The sequence below is a fragment of the Pinus tabuliformis genome, chromosome 9 (assembly GCF_031772625.1).
Source record: "Pinus tabuliformis cultivar Carrire ecotype Pingquan chromosome 9, CPIR1, whole genome shotgun sequence".
In the NCBI taxonomy this organism is placed as follows: Eukaryota; Viridiplantae; Streptophyta; class Pinopsida; order Pinales; family Pinaceae; genus Pinus; species Pinus tabuliformis.
In genome coordinates, this window is record NC_142307.1 from 1,657,816,682 (window position 1) to 1,657,833,496 (window position 16,815).

A 16,815-nucleotide genomic window follows, 5' to 3' on the forward strand; every position below is an offset into this window, starting at 1 on the left:
TGATTTCTTAATTTTTTTTGGGAGTCATCCTGTAAGCTGCTTTATTTGGTAGATTTTCCCCTAGAGTCAAATCTATATGGTGACTAAGTTCTCTAATGGGTGGTAACTCATTAGGAAAATCATCTACAATGATATCAAAATAATTCTCCAGCATCTCTTGAATTTCAATTGGAAAATTAGAAATTTTAGTAGAAGTAATTATTACCTCGGGTTTGCAAATCAATGCAAAATTTACCTCATCCTCTTCAATCTGCTACAGGTATTGTTTTCCACTCCGCAATAAGGTCTCTGGATAATATTTTCTTGCTACATCCTCTTCTTCCATATGCAACAATGTATGATTAATACCATCTTTACCAAATTTATATGTGTTCTTTTTCCCATCATGCATAGGTCCTCTATCATACTGCCAAGGTCTTCCTAGCAATATGTGACACACATCCATATGCATCACATCACACAGAATTTTGTCTTTGTATCTGCCCAACTACAACTCCACTTCACACTATTCCTTCACTAACAACTGATGTCCTTTTTGAAGCCATGACACCTTGTAAGGTGTTGGATGTTTCTTTGTCTTTAATTTCAACTTTTCCACCACTTTTGTAGAGACCAAATTATCAGTGTTGCCACTATCAATTACCATTTGACAACATTTTCCTTGAACCTTGCACATAGTCTTGAACAACTTCCTTTGCTGGCTTTAACAAAACTTTGTTAACTACCAAAGATTCCCCTTTCTCTGGTACATCTTCTTCTTATGCCACCTTTGTTACTTCTTCTTCAGTCTGAGCAACAATTACATTCCTCTGATTTTTTCCTACATTTTTTGGGCACTCATAGGTTCTGTGTCCCAGCTTATTACATCTGTAACATCTGATTTCTCTTCCTCTACCTCTACCTCCTCTTCCTCTAAAAAAAATCCTTTTGCCACTTGCATCACCTTCTGTGGGTGTATGTTGACTCGAGTTGCTGCTAGCTCCATCTCTAGGTGTTGTAGATCTTCCTCTACCACCTTGAGTTCCCCTTCCTCAGAAAGTACATCTACTTCTGGCAGATTGCTTGCAAATGAGTTTTTCTTCAGCCTTCAATAGCATATGATAAGCCTCTTCTACTATTTTAGGGAAGAACACACTTATCTCATATTGGATCTTCATTCTGAGACCATTTATATATCTTCCAACCTTCTCATCTGTATCTTGAATTTGTCCAGCTCTTATGCTTACTTTGTAAAATTCCTCTGTGTATTCTTTGACTGTCAAAGACCTATGCCTAAGATTTTGCATCTGTATATATAATGAAAGTTGATAATCATTTGGCAAAAACTTATCTCTCAACTTTGTCACCATCCTGTTCCAATTTTTAATTGGCTGCTTACCAAGTCTCTTTCTTTCTGCCTGCACTCCATCCCACTAAAGTGCTGCATGTCCTTTCAATTTTGCAATAGAAAATTTCACTATCTTTCCTTTTTCCATTTCTTCATAATCAAAGAATTTATCCATTTCATTAATGCAACCTATCAACTCCTCTGGGTTTAAACCTCCTGTATAACTGAACCCTCAAGTCTGGGTTTAGATGTGGATCCCAAAATTGATTTAAAGAATCTCATTTTAGGAGTAACTTCTGCAGGTTCCTCTTCTTCTACAGCTTTAACTTCATGCTCATTAACATCTCCATCTCTTTGATTTCCCATTTCCATTTCTTCTAATCTAGATTGCATTTGTTGCATACCTTCCAACACTTCAGCATTTGCAACTAGTCTTCCTCTTCTTCGACCACCACCACCTCTTCCTCCAACTCTAAAAGCCATGTTGGATTTCTTTCTCTGATCTTTGAGATCCTGATCACTGTCAATAGGCTGCTCTAATACCACTAATGGTGGGTTGGTCGCAGGTGTTAAGGATAATCGTTCAAAACTAGAAACGATTTCTTCAAGCTCGGGTTGAACTTCCTCTCGGTTTTACTTTGGAGTATCAATCATCAACCTCGAATTACAGTTATTCTGCTAAAACAACAAAACCAGTTAATTTACCCGATATATGGAAAACCTTCACCTTTCCCACGAAACCAAAAGGAAATACAACTGCAATTCATAGCCTTCTCGGGTCCGAAATTTAAGTTAACCCGCGTGCATATTCCGGAGTGATATCCGTCGGATCTCATCCCTTCTTAATGAATGACTGTGATCGATTCGGAATTCAACTAGATTAAACCACAGTCGATAAAATATCATGTCCGAAATTTATATTAACTCCCATGCATTTTTCGACGCGATCACCATCGGATTTGACTCCTTCAAGCGAACGGTCACGATTAACTGAGCTATTAACTCAGTTTTATAATTTATCGCGTCTATTTTTGGAATTAACGTCCACACTTGTTAGCACAGGATCACCGTTAGATATGTTGCCTGTCGATCGGACGGTTCAGATCTTCTCCTTAGCTTCTCACAAATTTTGTCGAGCTTTCTTGATTCCACCAAGACTTTGCACTTCCGCCAATTTTAGCCTTTTTGTAAGTTATATCTCTTAAAACATATCTAGACTATTTAATACACAATGAGTGAATATTTAAACATGATAACACAAGATTATACAGAATCTAGTTCTAAATGGCCCAAACAGGAAATCAACAGAACTCGAAATTATTTCGAAGGAAATTAAAACCTCCGGGATTGACTATTCATGCACAGAATACATAAAGACATGGAGAGATTTCAAATTTTACAGTCCCATCCTCCTCAGCCAAATCACATTACACTAATTCAAAACTTACATAAATACCTGTACATACAACAACCGAATCCTCAATCAATGGATCAAATCTGCCTAATACTAGATAATATATAATCTGCATGATATTCTCGTCGAGAATCTCAACTATGTCTAAAATACTTGGATTAATTACAAAATAACCTAAATCCCTGAATTCTAGCTCAAATCCTATCTAGAAAGCGTGACAGCTAAAGGATCCCACTCCTTTTCTTGTAAACTTCTTTTTATTGTATTTTTTGAATAAAATTTGAAGCCTTTTGTCTTCAAGCCTCATGCTCCTGCATCAATGTGCGTCATGTTTCTCCTTATAGATCATACCAACTACCTCCTCCTCCACCTCAATGTTCACCAGAGCGAGTTCAAGGCATAGACGTTGTCTACCATCCATCGCCTTATACTCATTCATGCCAACCACCTCCTTCTCCAAATTAGTCAAGTTCAACAAACGTTGATCATACAATAGTTGATTATCCATCGTCTTATATTGCTAAACAACATAGCACTACATATGTTTTATGAGAAATTTGATTGCACTTATTTGACTTGATGTAGCTATTTGACTTCTTTGTATATATATGGTGGATTTTTTGTGTTCATTTTTATGTACTTAATTGATATGTTGGTGTTTATGTGTATATTGTTAGGTCGTGTTATATATGTTCATTAAATGTGCTTAGAGATAGATGTGTATGTGATAGCAATTATTTGACATGAGATTTATATTACTTTGAGGATGTGTGTGGTCATGATATTAGGTTAAGATGTTTTTTTTTTGTTATATGTGATCATGATGATGACGCCCTATCAAATTATTAGACTTGTGTGCAAGCTAATGATGTTTATATTTGCTAGAAGTGTATATAATTAAATGATGTTAGTGAATTTGAATATGTATATTAGATGATGTTTATGGTTGTTTGATGGTTATCATCATGATAAATATATATCAAACTTTTATATATGAAATTGCATGCAAAACGACTTAGCTTAAAAAAATGCAAAGATATTTTTATACATTGCAAAGTTTAGGATGTTTGAAACTATGATTGTAAAATTAGGCTGATATAATAGGTTTATATGGATTTAGGATGGTATAATATATATGTAGTGGAAATTGAAATATTTTATTTATAATTCATGTTATCTACATTAAAATGTTAAAATATACCCCCTCATAATATTTTCTTGTATGTATACATTTAATTATTACTATTATTAATATTTTGTAAAATATTACATATCAAATCCATATTAAACATTGAAAATTTTACAAATATCCCTCATATGTTTAATTAGAAAGAAACTATTAATGAAATAAGAATTATCTCAATCTTTCTGAGTAAAGTGAATATATAAGAAAATTTCAATTTAAATTACATTACTTTTCTGTATATAAAGTATCTATAAAATTATATTATTTAATATGGACATTGAATATTTTACTTATGGTTGGTAGTAAAATATTTTTTTTTTATAAATGTATTTTTGTTTTAAGTATCACATGTAAATGGAACATAAAATCAATTACGCATAAGGTAACATCAATAATCCTATATCTTTTTATGTGAAAACTTTATATTTCTTCTTTGTAGTAAAAAGTAAAATAATTTTTTTTACTTATTATATTTATTTCTCATAATAAAAGCTAAATTATTATTTTAACTTTTGGTTACTTTATATCTCTATATAAATTTATATAAGATTAAGGTGTAAATTGAAGCATTTTAATTATAATCAACATGAATTTCTTTTGTTATTACTATTTTTAATTTTTTAATTTAAATTATTATTTTACTATTTTTAAATGTAACGTGACATCATCTCTCCCAAGATGAGTTGTAGAGTGACTCTCGGGGCAATTAATTTAGATTTAACATAGCTTTAAAAAATATATGTTTTTATAAGATTTAATTTATTGCTAAAGTTATGATATTTTCAAGCAATTTAAATTTAATATTTGTTGCAACTCTTACCAATTTAAATTAGAAATCTCTCTCTCTAAAGATGAGGATAAAGAAATCTAACATGATAAGAGTTCATGTGAATTTACTTGTAGTTGGAGATTTCTTCTATTGGAAGTTCTCCCTTAAAGAGGCAAGGGAATTTTTTTCTAGTAATAATGATATAACGACTTGATGCTATTAAGCAAAGTCTTTCGGTAGAAATCACATAAGAGAAGTTTTTGGCTGACGCATTTCGAACCAACAAGTGTGCTTCATCATCAAGATGAGATGATGATGCTATTTTTCTTGTTTATTTGCTATTGTACTACCATTTTAAACTTATCTCTTTTTAATAATAAATATGAGTTAAATAATACACAAATTATAATAAATTAAATTTAAAGATTTGACAAATAATATATTTGATTATTTTTTAATGAATAACTCAGAAACCATTTTTTTCCACATACTTACCATGAGATATACACTAAAATTCATGTTTTTCAAATTTCTCCTAACTAATATTACATTATGTTCTCAATGATAAAGACATGCCTACTTTAAATAATATATATATATATATATATATAGATATATAGATATATATATATATATATATATATATATATATATATATATATATATAGATATATATATATACACACACACACATGTACACACACATCAAAAAATAGATATTTATTTCACATAATCTAAATAGGAGACAAAAATGCATCACTGATTCTATTTGAAATCCAACAAATTCCTCTTAATCACCATCACAAATTCAATGTGCTTGATATGTTCCTATTTGAGAAGGGTTGTGACCTTGAATCCTTGAAATCATAGATAATGTACACAATTGGAAATACTTAGTTTTAAGTACTATAAAAAAGTTTCCACTACAAAAAAACATGTGAAAATGTTTGTGAATCTTATCAATTATATTATGAAATGTCAAGAAGATGAATAAAAAAATAATATAATTAGAAAAATAATGACAATAAAAACCTACAACAATAGTATAAATGATGAAATAACGAGTACATATCACTCTCCATTATCATCACCCTGATTACCTTCCTCGCTTTGCATGATAACTTTGTTGTTCTCAAAAATATGTTTTGATCTAGGTTTGCGTCTTAATATGAACCACCAATCCCTATGCAATACATATGGGTAAAAAAAAACCTAGTTTTAGTGTTTTGGGAAAACATAAGGCTCCCTAGCTTCATGCCACCTCTTTTTAGAGTTGACAAATATTAACCCACTACTACGATCTTCCTTTACATTACTATGATCAAAGGTGTCCCACCACTTGCAGCTAAAAATAACACATTGGAATGAAGAGAATTCCACTTGAATGATCTCTTGTATCTTTCCAACGTAAGCTAATGTCCACTACATTAGGTTTTGATCGTGGTGGCTAGCATAAATAGATTGGTCGAACTCGACTTCCACTCCACAGTCTTGTGTCATGCATCCATCATCGACATCCTCCATGCGAAAATGATGTCCATATGCCCACATAGATGGGAACAAGTGCACCTATAAAAAAAGTGAAAAAAACATAGTGTCATGTGTATAATAACCTGAAAATAATTAAAAATTAAAAAAAAAATAAAAATTATATATATATAGATATATATATTTTACAATTCAAAGGTGGAGTGTGGAGTTAAAATTATATAGAAAGAGAATATAGTTACAGTTTTTTTTCACCCAATCCCTATGTTTAGTGCATCCTCTTTAGCACATGGGTAACAACCAAATGCACGATATTTCTCTCTAACTTGAATAGCAACTCAACTGTTAGGGCATGTCATTAGCATATTTTCTTTTAAATGATCAAGATAAGGCACACTTCTATCATTGAACCATTTGAATTATTTCTTGTCACTGTCCCATTTCCTCTTGTATTTGTACAATACGACCCATAGTTCTGTTGTTGCCATATTGTAAAAGAACATATTTGTTTATGGCTTCAATTTCTGAATTCGCTAATGATCAAACCAATCCAACATATATATATTTAGTACATCTGATATCAAATATTCATTAATATGAAGTTTAGTGTGAATTTTACTATGTAGTAATTTGACAAATAATAAGCCTGTAATTACTCTTCATCATGTGCATATTTCCATTCGTTTCAAGAAGTTTCTCTTCCCTTTTGTCTTCATCCCTTTCTTCATCCCAAATCGCCACATCTTGTATGTTGTCGATCTGCTTGATGTACTCACTGACATAATAGAAAGACTCATACAATATATAAACCTCTTCCATAGAACCCTCAGGTTTTGCCTTTTGTCAAACAAAAGCTTTCAATATCTTCATGTACCTCACTAAGAAGAACATCCAATGACAAGAACAGACCCCAACTAATTCAACCTCAACTACTAGGTGAATAAGAATATGAACCTACAAGTTCATGAAACTCGTCAACAACTCCTCAAACGTACAAAGAATCTCAACTATCTCTTGATGCCATCATGGAATGCCAGCCATATCAATCTCCCTTGAAGTGATCCAACGTAAAAATGTAGATAATTTAGATATGGAACATCGTAGGTCTTGGGGGAAGTCATGGTTCACACAACCATGCATGAGAAGAGGATAATGACACTGCACAGTAAATAGTACATTATACAAAAATTAATTGTAAAATATCTCATTACATAAATTAATAAAAAAATTAATAAAATCATTTTTTTGACATACATACTCTTAGAAGGTTCAAATGGTCATGCAATTTCAATCTCGAAGAACAATATTCTACAGTGAAGCAACGTCATAGTGAAGATGCATATAAATGAGGCACCCTCACACTCATTATAACTTCCTTTGTCAAAAAAAGATCATGTTTATTTAGAATCCATGGGACATCACCTTCTTTAAAAGACCAAGAGGGACCAACCTCTCCTCTAGTTTGTTCTACTGGCCAATGTTTCTTTCTAGTTTTTGAAGAAATAATATCTCTCTTAATAGCCAATGTGTCACTTTCTTTCGATGATACGTGTCTCCCTAAAGAATATGAAACATTTTTAAATATATGCATGAGATCTAGTAAGTGGGAAATATTTAGATGCTCCAAATACCAGAGTTCATAAAAGACAAATTTCATTTTCATGCCAATGGGAAATTTCTCAACATATGTGTCGAAGAATTATGGATCATCAAACATAGGCTCCCCATTTGAATCAAACATTTATGCAAACTCTTTCACCTTCTCTCTCTCATCTGCTCTAACCCATTCGACTAGTGTCATTATTGCAAGCCTTTAGCTTCTCTCTGGTTTACCATTGAAAGAAGATGTTTCTCTCCTGTAAGGGTGTTCTTCTGGGTGGAATAGCATGGAGTAGTCATACATTGGTTTTTGTTGGTGAGCCGACCACCCAGACATGAGAGAATTTCCACAACATTTACATCCATGATACCCTTTTATTACAACACTTATGAAATTATTGTATACAGGTCTATACATTAGCAACCATGAAGATCTAAACAATTGCAGTGAATTAAATTAATATTTGAAACAATATTGTTATTAAAAAAATCAATAAGAATGCAATTTACTTTAGCAAACTCCTAATATTGGATAATTATGTATGGTGTAAGCACATATGCCATACACCGTAAAAATTGTCTCTATTGTGATGGGTCTTGATACATCATACACATGTATCCCTTCCCATAATTCCTTGAATTCATCTACCAATGGTTGTAAGTAGACATCCATATTCTTCACTTGTCTTCTACCAGTGACTATGAGAGCCAACATAAGATGTTCGTTCTTCATGGACAATTATGGGGGGATATTTTTATTGAATACTACTACATGCCAAACATAATAGTTAGCATTTTGGAGGGAATATGGGTTGACACCATCCATGGTTATGCTGAGTTGTAGACTTAATACTTCATCGTTGAATTTTTTAGACCATATATCCTATATACGCTTCATGGATATTGAATCTATTGGGATTCACATAACTCCTAACTCACTTATCTGTGAGGAATGCCATCTCTAACACATAGCTAATTCTTTGCAATGAAAGAGTCTTCCAATCATTGGGATTGGAGGCATGTTCCTCAATATCTTATCAAGAAGACCATGTGATTTACCTTTTTTTATTTTATTATGGTACCGTTCATGCCCTCATTTCGGATATATCAATGTCTTAATATTCTCCTTTATATAGAATACAATCATTCAGACATGCATGATATGATATGTACTCAACACCCAACATTTTCAACAATTGTTTTTCTTATTTGCAACTACCCGACAAGACATCATAACTTAGAAGAACCCTATAATTGAATATTCTACAGTTGGTGGGGAATATGATTGTACAATGTCAATATTTAACATTCATAAAATCAACAATTTTTAAATTGGATTGTGTGGCAAAATATAAGGAACTTGATCGATCATGGAAGTCAATTACCTCAATATTTTTGAGAAACATGCATTTGCCATGCCAAACTTTTCTTTAACGCTGTATAGCAACATCGTTGTCCCCAACTAGATAGATTTTGAATTGCCATCGGGTCTAAATACAGGGGTGGTGGAAGCCGATTTCAGGATTTCAAATAAGATATCAGTGATATGAGCATCATCCCCTAGCTTATAATTCTAGAATGCATCTAAAAACATTGCCTCCATGGAAGTTCTATCCCGTAAGTAATCATCCATACCAACCTCCATTTGATTGCCTCCATTGCCAACTTGTCATGAATAACTACTATTTTTGTAGTCATTCCTAAATAGTGAATCTAGGCGTAGTGAGAATTGAATAGGTGGTTGAGTCAACCATTCCTTGAATGCTTTCTCTCTGATTCTTGCTCTTAATGTAGCCTTCTCTCGAGTTGGAATTATAAGGGGGTGCTCCGGAAGATGGTAGATGAGTTTTTTCATCATCATTAGAATCCTAATTTCAAACAATATTGAACATCATTAGTATAATATCAATTATTTTAGTAAGCACATCAATGCAATAAGTTTGTTGAAATTACATTATACCAGACAATTATTACCCTCATTGATCTAGGATTGTGGTTGGAAAATTCCATGTTCCAATTGGCAGGGTGAAGAGGTTATCCATTTTCATCTATCACCTACTTGCGATATGTTTCTCCTAATAAGAACTTTTGATGTTTTTAAAAATATGGAGTAATATTTTCTGCATCTGAACTCGATTATGAATTAGGTTCTTGCAAATTTGGATACATTTTTATTCAAATTGACATGCATTAAAAAAATATTATTGCTTAGATAACGAAAATATAAATAAAATATGAACTTACTGGAGATGGAAAGGGAGACTCCATGAAGAACTTTGATTAGCAATATAGAATGAGTTGTAATTTGAAGAATTGACCATTTGTAGATACTATTGAGATTTTGTCCCTGCATTTGAGAAAAATAAGAAATAAAAATTTATGTGGATGTCGAAAATTAATATCGACAACCATATAACAACAATTTGAATTTCAATATAGTTTTCAAACAACTTTTTAAGAATAAGACGACTTTAAGTGGAATATGTATCTTATAAACTACTATAATTCATGTGGATGGATTCTAAAAGACAATTTCAGATTAATATATCATTTTATGTGAAATTAAAATTTCATATTTTTTTTAAACAAAACCGGTGTGCTTATATGTACAATGTGCAATGATGTGTTTAACACATTAGCAGCACCGGGACATTCAAATGATACCCACATCGATTTTTGATATTCTGAAAAAAATATGTTACCATATCAGTGCTCTTCTACAAAAATGCACTAATCCGTTTAAAAAAAATAACACTGCTGCGCACCTATTTGCATATTTAAAAAAATAAAAATTAATTCAACCAACTCAGTGCTCTTATAACAATTAGAGCATCGATGCTTTTAAATAGAAATCACATTGTTACATTAAAAAATTTAATTGCACTATTTCAGGATTTCGAAAATAAATACAAAATTGTATCATGTTTGTGTGTTGAAAAACTTTGTCGTCCCGACAATGTTAGTGCACCTTTTGTGTAAAAGCATTGGTGTGATTGACTATCAAACACACTGATGTGAAAAAAATTTGAAAAAAACACATGGTTTTTTTATTTATTTTTTTAAATTAAAAAACGAGAAGTAATTGATTTTTCGAAATCTAATTTCATAAGGTCTTTTAGATAGTAAAAATTTATTCACCATTTCATTATTTTACCCAAAATTTCTAGTAAGTGATTTGCAAGAGAGACATACCAGAAGCATTGTGCAACAACATAATACTTTAGAGCAACATAACTATTTAGAAGATGAGCAACACAACTATTTAGAAGATTGGAAGCTGAAAAGTGTCGTGATTCAATAAAAAACTTGCATAGTAAACATTTTAAATTTTATTGTTTGTTTAACTAATAAGAAATTTTACAATTTTTGTTAGGGTTTAATTGAAAGAGAGATCATTTGTAAGATAGGCATACTGAGAGCATTGTGGAGCTTAAAATATTTTGGATCCACCGAAATATCAGAAGTTGAATGGTATGGTGATTCACTCAAAACCCCAGATAGCAAAAATATTAAATTTTACTGTTAAAATATTTTACAATTTTTGTTAGATTTAATAAGAATTGAAAAGTAAAAAGTAAATAAAAACCATGTATAACAAAAAATTCACCATATATTTTACTAGTAAAATTTTTTATGATTTGTTTTCTTATTTGAATTTAATTAAAATTCGAACAAAAACCAAAAAAATCAAAATTTACCTTAAACTCTTGCTTCTTCCTACATAATTTCACCATAAGGTTTAACTTCCTCTACCACTTCACAATTAGGGGTTTTCAATTTATGGATTTTAGATTTAATCGGTTTTTGTACTTACTATATGGTAGTTGTTTGACATGTTACATAGGGAAATCAATTATTAAATTATATCCAAACCCTATCGGCCATCTCTAATTTATTTTTTAAATGGCTATATATTTCACGATGGGCCCTCGGTAATATAATGCACTGGTGTTCCTTGTGTAACACAACTGTGACACCTAGTGATGCACCAACAATTGTTTTTACTGTTTTTTTTTCCATTGTTAATTTTATTTTATTTAATATGAATTGTTAAAACAATTAGGTTGAAAAGCCAGAACATATGTTGTTATTAATTAAAATATTTTGACTAGTTTGTAAAATAATTGGAGAATCAGTTAGATTAAGTTCTAAAAATAGTTACTAAAATTCTCTCATCCGCTTCCTTCAAAACAAAAAAGGATAGAACCCTGAAGGGGTTGGAAAAAGGTGAAACATAACTGTACTATAATTATTTTTCTTAGCGCTGGGCAATTTAGCCAGTGGGAAAGAAATTGTGATAACAGTTGTGGAGTACAAGACTTGAGGCTCGACATAGTCCTGACACCCAAGGGATTAGACTGTTTATAACTGTCAGGAGTTGGAAGAGCTCAGAGAGGTATTCTGGACATAATTTCTAGATCTAAGGCTAGGTGGAGAGACCTTCCAAAATAAACGAATTATGTACATAAATCACACTCAACACAGAAAAACAGATAAGTAATATTACTGTGTTCAATAATCATTATTAGGAAAAATAGATTGTTTACTTTTACAATAAAGAGTAAGTTAACATGCTAGATTATATTACTAATGATATTCTATCACTGATAAGATTAGGAAATATTGTCTCTAGATACATCTCAATGCTATCATATTTCTACATGTAATTAGAGAATAAAAGAAATAATGACTATATTTGTTTACATAGTAATGATTATTTACAGTAAATATTATAAGGATTACCAATGAAGGATTTAGTTCAAAAGAATCAATATTTGTTATGAAACCAGCTCACAAAATGATAGAAAAGATAGATCAACGCCTTAGAAATAAGCCTTTTCAAGGGGACAACCTCCTTTACATTACACAATTGAACAATTCTTGGATGATACGAATGACAAGACCTCCTTTCTATATATAGGAGTCTAAGGGTTCATAATATAATCATAGCTGACATAAAAATAATAATGTAAGGGAACAATAATAACAATAGTGGCCTTCTATGGGGCACAATAATAACAATATGGGGACTACATGGGTACAACAATATAATAATGGGGTTGTACTAATAACAATAAGGGGTTACGCTAGTAGTATAGGGGTCTAACATGCCCCTCTCCTTCAAAAAGTGTTGTTCTCAATGCTTGAGTAGTTCTTGATGCTTCTGTATAAAATTATTGTCCTCCCATGTGGAATATTTAGCGGGTTAGTTATTCCACTTGATGAGATACTCTGAAATTGATCAATTTCATAGATGTCAAGTTCTTGTTTCTGTGACTGCTCCATGTTCCAATATGATTTTTCCTTCCTCTTCAAGTTCTGGCAATATTGTTTGAATTCAGATATTCTGCAACTTTTGAATGAGTGGCCACACTTCTTTGTCCTTATTCCACTCATCCCTTGCTTCGTTTATCCAATTTGGTAGGATAATATAAATAGCACAAAACAATGCTTCCACATCCTCATCCTTTCTTGAGAGTGCATCTGCAACAAAAATTTTCTTCCCTTTTCTGTAGATGATGTCAAAGTCATAACCCAACATATTTTTGACCCATTTTTTCTGTTCTTCTAAAGATAATATTTGTTCTAAAAAGTTTTAAGACTATCATGATCCATTTTTACGTTGAAGTGTCTTCCCATTGGGTAAGGTCGCCATTTATTAAGTGCATGTAGTATTGCCAACATTTCATTCTCATAAATAGCTTGCTTGAGATGTAGCCGTAAAAATACCCAATCACCTACATCAAAACTTTTTTCACTACGATGTCGATCTACCTGTTGTTTCTTTCAATTCTGCACGAAAGTGGTATTATCCTTTAAAAGTTCGAGAACTTATTGTTGATGGTCGATGTGATCTTTCACTGCTTAAACCTTTTTCTTCTTGATGTGTCCTTCTATCTTGAGAGTTTGAGGAGTGGTAATATCTTCCAATGCTTTACATGATATGGTCGGATTCATTTCTTGATGCTCGATGTGATCTTTCACTTCTTGAACATTTTTCTTCTTGATATGTCCTTCTATCTTGATAGTTTGAGGAGTGGTAATTCTGGCCAATGCATTACAAGATATGGTTGGATTCGTTTCTTATTTCTTGATGTAATCTTTCACTTCTTGAACCTTTTTCTCCTAGATATGTCCTTCTCTCTTGATAGTTTGAGGAGTTGTAATTCTTGCCAATGCTTTACAAGATATGGTCAGATTCATTTCATCTTTCTCTGGGGTTAGGTCCTAGCATATATCCTCTTCTTTTGATGTTTCTTGATCCTTTTCTTCCTCCTCTTCATACTCTATGTAAAATAATTTCTTCTCAGCACACTTATGACCTTTAGTGCATTTTTTTATCACAATTGTAACAAAGCACTTTTTCTCTTTTTTCTTCCAATTGTTGTGGTGTAACCCTTGTAGGTTGTGGAAGGCTAGGAGAAACAACACTTCCATATTTATAGTTGTGAGGGGTAGACTTCTTTGTTGCCATAATTTTTCTTTCCACTTTGTAACAAATCCATTTTTCTCTTTTTTCCTCCAATTGTTGTGGTGTTTCTCTAAAGAAGGTGTTTCTCTTTGTATCCTCATAATGTGCTATAATTTCCTATGTGAAAATTAACCACATAACAAGTGGTTTACGAGAACAAAGCCATTTATACCATAAAAATTGATCTTGTTCTAAATATGAAGATGAAATACATACCTTTTGTAACAGTGGTACACCATGTAGATCAAAATATTTCTCCATCTGTAGTATCCAATTTACCAGATCCTTGCCATCAAACTTCCTCATCTCGATTTTTCTTGATTTTAGGAGCTCAATCTTGGAATGATTGTAACTCTATAGTTTCAGATCTCCAAGTTCTGAAATTTCTTCCTATAGTAGCTCTTTGAGTTCTATTTCTAACCCCGCAAGTCTGATCAGAATTTGATTATCCAAGAAAGAATTATGCCAAATCTCCCACGGTGACCTGATTATAGACTAGATCAGTAGAGCAAACTTGTACGACGTGTCACGTCTCACTATTTCGACCTTAGTATTTGAAACCGATATATACAATAAACTAAAGGAAGTCCTCTTTATGTAACTTCTTACGAAATTTCAATCTGATTCTCAAGGAGACAATTATGACGATTTTCCCCTGGACACCTATTTGGAATGTAATTCGGGAGTATGCAAAAAGGCCAACTTCCTCAGATCATATCTCTGCACATATAGCGCGAAAATCTCTAAAATTTAGACCCAAGGTTCAGAAAGAATTCAACCTAATTGGGTTTTTTTTTTGCATCTGAAACGTCGCAGAAATAAAGTTATAGCGCAAATGCCATGATGACCTATTTGGAGCAGCGGAACCCTAGAATCCAAAGCCTTAATAGCAAATGTTATGAAACCAGCTAACAAAATGATAGAAAATATAGATCAACACCTTAGTAATAATCCTCTTCAAGGGGGAAACCTCCTTTACATTACACAATTGAATAATTCTTGGATGATACAAAAGACAAAACCTCCTTTCTATATATAGGAGTCTAAGGGTTCATAATATAATCAGAGCCGACATAACAATAATAATGTAAGAGAACAATAATAACAATAGTGGCCTTCTATGGGGCACAATAATAACAATATGGGGACTACATGGGTACAACAATATAATAAGGGGGTTGTACTAATAACAATAAGGGGTTACACTAGTAGTATAGGGGCCTAACAATATTCTTTTCTTGCCTTTATCTATTTAACTGTATCACTGGAATTTAAACATTCCTTTAGAAAAACATACACAAAATTATAAAAATATCAGTTTCCAAAATTGCATTTGTACCTTCCAATATACTTATGACAGAAAAATATATATACTAAACGACCGAACCATCCTATGGTATTGGATTGCAATTAGTTGACGTACCAGGGTTTATCAGCTCTCAGTCGAGGTTTGGAGAGAAGTCACCGTGAGGCAAGTACCCAGGCCACGTTAAAACCCTAACCCTCTGAGTTTGTTAGCTTGTACCGATAATAGAGCAGGACTGAGATGATTTATATTCAGAGATAAAGAATTGACAACCATAGATAATATTATTACAGTCGACCCATTTACATCTTAAACAATAAAATCCAGTCCATGAAATTAAACCGACAAAGTATTGAATCAAAATCTCAACAAATATCTAAAGCCGAACTACAATGCTGGAGTATATATATATATATATATATAATTTATAAAACCCTATACCCAGAAATATATAGATAAGCTTCTCGCATAAACCCTTCATGGAACAAAACAACTAATCCAAAATTATCGTTCTGATAAAGCGAAGGCCATCATACTCAAAATAACTAATTACAATTGCTAAAAACAACAACATCCAATCGCAAGGCTTAGGAGATTAATTAATCAAAACTTCTTGAAACCTTCCATCATTGAAGGCTTGTTCTGTAAGTCAAAATGTCAGGAAAGATTTGACTCAAAAACCCACTTTAGAAATGAAGACAATAAACTTAAATAAGAGTGCAGTTTGTCACCAAAAACCCCATGCCAGATGTAGATTTTCGAACCATCGATAGACGTACCTACACAGAGGATACATAGAATGAGAACATGAATCGAATAACAAACTCGGCTATCAATACCAAACCTTGCAATAAACGAAAGAATATTACCTCAGTTGAAGTTTTTCATTCCTCGAGTTGTGAATGAAACCTGTAGAAGCACAATGTGCATTAACGAAAAGTTGGAGAGTAAACTAAGCATTAAACCCTATGAAAATTGTATTCTACCTCAAGCTGTCGCGCAAAATCGACCCGCTCCAACGGAATTGTAAGTCCATTCTTTGGTGGCTTCACTTGTGCAGCAATAAAATCTCAACAACCATCCACCAAAGCTCATGGAGGGATGCACAAGGAGTAATAACAGAGAACCCTAAAATGGAAATCTCCTGGAGTTATCAACTAAGATAATTTAAGTATACCTTGAGGGTTGAGGACACAGGTGTGGCGAAGAAATGATCCATGTCGCCACTCCTTTACCTTCCTTCGCACTCCCTAT